Here is a 5,596-nt window from a genome sequence, read left to right on the forward strand (position 1 = left end):
AAGATATATTTATATAAAATGGGTTAATAAATTCCAACGAAAGAAAGATGTATATTTAAATAAGGGAGTAGTCACCAACAATGTGTATTTTTTAACATTATTTTATTATTCCATGTCTTGGTTTTTCATTGAGAATTATGTTTGGATCATTGTAATAATGTTTTTAAGTCATTGAAATTGTTTACGTACGTTTCAGACGGGCTGATGCGTCCTCGTCAGAAATTATTTTCAAATGTGTAAAAATGGCGATTTTCGTTAGTTTGAAGTTTTTCCAAGTGGTGGAGGCTTGTAAGTGTTTATTATACATTGGTATGCTGAATTTTTATTGCTTTTTTATTGCTTTTTTATGGCTTTTTTATTTGGTTTGTCCTGGGAGATTTTGACCTGGCTGTAGTCAGTCGTTATCTCTTTCTGCTAATGTGTTTTTCCTTTAGGGTGGGTAGGGTGTGTGTGTGTGTGTGTGTGTGTGTGTGTGTGTGTGTGTGTGTGTGTGCGCGCGTGTGTGCGTGTGTGTGTTTGCTTTTATTGGTTTGGGAATGTGTATATTGTTTTATAGTATTTTGGGGTTATTTGCTTTCTTAGGAAAGCGGCTGTGGTCCGAGGTCGTTACTAATGTGTATGTGTGGGGAGGGGGGACCGGCTCTTCTGAAGTAAGGGTAGGGGTGCTTTCATTCTATTTTGATATTTATTTTTTGGATTCTTGGATTTTAGTATTGTGATTTTTCGTTTTAGTCTTATATTATGTTTGTTTAGAAAGAGGGGTGTATTTAAAATAGGGGATTTTTTAATGTTTCTATTTATTTGTCTCCCCATATATATATATATATATATATATATATATATATATATATATATATATATATATATATAGTCTGTTTATTGTATAAATATTATTAGTTACATATGTACTTACATGTTCAGTCCGGGTCCCAATTCAGGGGCAACATTTCATCAAACACAAAAAAGAATTGATATTCATAGTCAAGACAACATTGATTTTTATAAGATATTTGTGTGCGGTCTACATGCCGGGGAAAATTGGCGTGTAGTCTTTGAAAATGTGAGAAATAGAGGTTTTTATTGGGGCTGTAGTATAAACAAACAAATGAAAAAATAAATAAGGAACCCTAAAAACTAAAAATACAAAAATAAATTAAAACAAAACCAAAACATAAAAAATAAAAACACTTATCAATAGGAAGTCGCTAACAGTAAAGAAAGGACAATAAAAGAAACCTAGCATATAGGTAGCAGCGACTATTGAAATAAAAATACTCTACATCTAAGCAAAAATGTAGGCGCCAGACTTATACAATTCTAACACATCGTAACTGTCAAAAGTTGAACAGTAGTAAACGACACTTCCCACCTCCTTATCCCTACCTTAAAAACTTAAAATCTAAAAAAAATCGAATAAAAAAGACAGATGAAAACGAGAAATAATTGACTAAATGAATAATTAATGAAAAAAACACTTTTCAAAAGGAAATTAAACTCACCACTAATAAAAGATATCTATCATAACACACTGTAGATATGGGGAAATTAAAATCAAGGGCAACGAGTAACCGCCAAGCTAAAAGAACCATTAAACGCTGCTCTATTAATGACAGCTTAAACAGAGGAAGCAGACCCCCCTTTTTCCACCTCATCTGCGAAAAGCCCCTGCTGCTCACATTCACAAAGCCCCAATTTTCTCTCGAAATATAGACCGCACCCAAATATCTTGTAAAAACTAATATATCATTTTATTCTGATGAAGCGTTGTCCCTGAATTGGGACTTGACCGAAACATGTATGCACATATGTATCCAATAATGTTTGTGCAATTGACAGACTATATACCAGCTCTGTCCTGCATTGAGCACTCTTTAATAATCATGCGAGTGTCATAATATTTACATCTACGAAACCAATCAATACAACGGTGTATATATATATATATATATATATATATATATATATATATATATATACTTCATTTACTCACATGAAATTAATATAAGAAAGTATAGATTTATGCGTAAACTTTAAGTATTTTCTTCAAAAGTGCTCAATACGTAGGTAGAGCTAGTTAGTAATTTATAAAAAATATATGGCGATTAAGCTACACTGAATATTCGGCGTTTCATCCACTCTAGGATTCGTCAGGCTTATGCGCGAATTCTGTGGATGTTTCTCGTTTTTATATAATTCTCTTCTGTTGAGGATTTTAGTTAGCCAATCATCTTTCTAGTATCCACCGCGCCCCTTCCTATCAGCCAATGGGCATGCATTTTATCGAACAAAGGATCTGTTTTAGAACTAGGTTAGTGGTTTACGGTAGTCGTTTTCCTCCTTTATATATATATATATATATATATATATATATATATACAATATATACATATGTGTACACACATACATCAACACATATATACATATATATATACATATATATGTTATCATTTATGTATATTCATGTTTATTTACTTTATTTATTTGTGTATTTTCTATTGTTTTTATTTGTTGTAAAGCTATTTTATATCGCTATCCTAGAGTAAGTTTTATTTTGTGAACACAATTGTTTGCTTTTTCTCTTCTACAGTTTAATAGATTTTGGGGTTCTTTAAAGTACAGGATAGCAAATTTTTCATGACGGCATAATTTACATGGGTCGTCTAAATGTCCACACGTGGTAGCTTGTCTTATTATTTTCCATTCGACTACCGGGGAATGTTCGCTTTCTTTGAGTTCCCAGTATTTATTCGCTAGTGTTGTTTTTATACGGTGTGTTTTTTTATTGTTGAATGTACTTTTGTGGTCAGAGTATCGGGTTTTGAAATCTAAGGAAGTCATGCCTACGTAATATTTCTTGTTATTCGGGTTTTCTTTCGCAAATATTGTTGCTTGATAAACTACACTTTTTGTTGGACATATAAAAACGAGAAACAACCACAGAATTCGCGCAGGAGCCTGACGAATCCTAGAGTGGATGAAACGCCGAATATTCAGTGTAGCTTAATCGCCCTATATATTTTATAAATTACTATATATATACATATATATATATACACACACATACGCACAGATATATATATATATATATATATATATATATATCTGTGCGTATGTATGTATATATATATATCTGTGCGTATGTATATATATATATATATATATGCACATATATGTATGTGTGTGTGTGTGTCTATATATAGAGAGAGATATGTGGGCGTAAATGTGTGTGAACCAGACTTTTAGCCTATACCGTTTTAGTTATAATTCTTCGACATCTTTCCAGTTTGAATTATTTCTATTAGAAATACTGGACACTTACAGGAGTCCAAACTTAAAGGTTTCCAACATCCATATTTGAAAGTGATCGTGGGGAAGGAACTGGACTCGAACTTAAGACACCCATGTGATTAGTCCAAGTTACGACTTAGCTGCTCTTAACTCGCTATTTTTGCTGTTGACATAATTGTTTCCGCTAGGCCTGTGAAAAGCTACAATTTTAATTTCTTGTCCTGCGTGTACGATTACATCAGCTACGTTATGATGCGCCAATCCTCAGCATAACAACGTAAAGTAATACCACATGACTCCGCGTTTATACATTGCTGATCGTATACAAGCATTTAACTTCATCCTCTAATATGGCGACATCTTGCCAGTGTCTCACACAGCCACATTTATTGTCGGTTTGTCATCAAAGGATTAGGAGCGACTAAGCAGTCTCCATAAAAGATAGTCCCGTTCTGACAGATTTGTGAGGGGCAGTATCTATTTATCCTTTCCTGATTGCATTTCCCCGGACTTCTTGTCGCTCTCTTTCCATACATCTGTCTCAGTGTAATAATAGAATTTTTTTATGTAGAGCCGCTGAAAATCCTGGGGATTTACGAAACAGTCCGATAGTTGCCGATTTAAATCACTGTTTGACTCTCTAATTTATGGATTGATATGAAAATGTCTTTACTTTACTTTATTTTTATTTATTTAATTATTTTTTCAAGTCATTGACATTCTTGGGTGATGTTTTATTTTATTTTATTTTATTTTTATAACAGATTATTTTGTCTGGTTTCAGACGATCAAGAAGTCATGTTTGTACGCGTTAAATATATGACGATAGTCGCGTCCGCCATGTCTGAAGAGACAACAACCGGAAGTGAAAAAGTTTATCTTAAATAGAAGCCAGAAAGATTACAAAAATATATGGAGGATAAAATACACGGTTCTTATTCAGATTGGCACTTGTGGCAGCAATTAATATTAAAGAAGAGAGAGAAAGATTTGTGTCTTTTACGTACGAGTAGTAGTTATGCAACGACGATGTAATATTCCAAAAATCACGTAATTTTTTTTTACATAGGTGTCACCATTTATCAAGGCCAATAGGCCACTCAAGGATTAGGGTTAAAGAGTGTACAATAGTCAAAAGGACAATGTAGTGATCGATAGTAATGGAAGTTCGGTAAATTTGTTAACTTAAATGGAACGGCTCATCAGAAACTTGTTCACGTTAGACTTGAAGACAACCATATTATAGACAGCTGGAAAGCAGGAAAACGGAAGACAATTCCACAGGCGTGCAGTTCTAAGAAAGAAGTTGTGTTTTTTATTCAGAAAAAGCAAGTTTGACCGTTCACTATAAAGAAAGAAAAATAGCTTCCATAAGGGATGAGAGCGAGGGCTGACAAGGGCAAAAGACCCATACAGGCAATTGTTTTTTTTTTTAATACGCAAATTTGAATTTTAAAAAAATCACTAATTAATACAAAATAATTTATTATCAACACAACGTGTTATTTTATTAAACCGCTCTTTTTCAGAAAATAAAATATACAGGTTTACACAACATTTTCTTACGGTTCATACAAGTTGAAACCAAAAATAAAGATTAATATCCTCAGAAATAAATGACTGCAATGTTACTGCTACTAAGCGTAAAACTTGATTTTCTTAAATAAAATACACTAACTGATCAATTTTCGTGATTTTTGAATATAAAATGTTCATTCCGTGACAGGTAGGTAAACGATAAAGTTTTTCTTCATTTTTGTGTACCACAATAGTACGAATCTGAATAAACGCCAAATACTTATGAATTAGATATAAAATATACGGCATAATCACGTTGACACTCTGGTTCCCGTCAGATAACCGAAGTTAAGCAATGTCGAGCCTGGTTATTACTAAAATGGGTTACCAATTTGGGAATACCAGGCGCTGTATATATGGGGATACCGACGCCTCCCTGCAAGAGTTACAAAAATTTAACGTCATCTCCGGGGATATACATGTGACTGGGGATCACTTGTGAATTTTATATTTCCATGGAACTTCCTCCTAAGGAGGAAGCTGGTTAAACCCAAATAGAGTTAGTGCCGTTTTGCCGTTTTACACACAAACATACACACATACACACATACATACTGAATGAAAACTTGTGGGGGGATGTAAAACGACACTTACCCTATTTGGGTTTAACCGGCTTCCTCCTAAGAAGGAAGTTTCATGGAAGTATGTTAGGCGCGCGCGCGCACACACACACACACACATTCAGAGTGAAAACATGAAAACATTGAAAAAAAAATGAGAAAATGAATTA

General features: G+C 33.5%; 1 pseudogene; it reads left to right on the forward strand.

Annotated features, from left to right (window-relative positions):
- The first annotated feature begins 5,104 nt into the window (after window positions 1-5,104).
- Window positions 5,105-5,223, forward strand: LOC145301566 (5S ribosomal RNA; annotated as a pseudogene).
- The last annotated feature ends 373 nt before the right edge of the window (window positions 5,224-5,596 follow it).

Source organism: Euprymna scolopes, chromosome 18 (assembly GCF_053919585.1).
Source record: "Euprymna scolopes isolate OS-2025 chromosome 18, ASM5391958v1, whole genome shotgun sequence".
Classification (NCBI taxonomy): Eukaryota; Metazoa; Mollusca; class Cephalopoda; order Sepiida; family Sepiolidae; genus Euprymna; species Euprymna scolopes.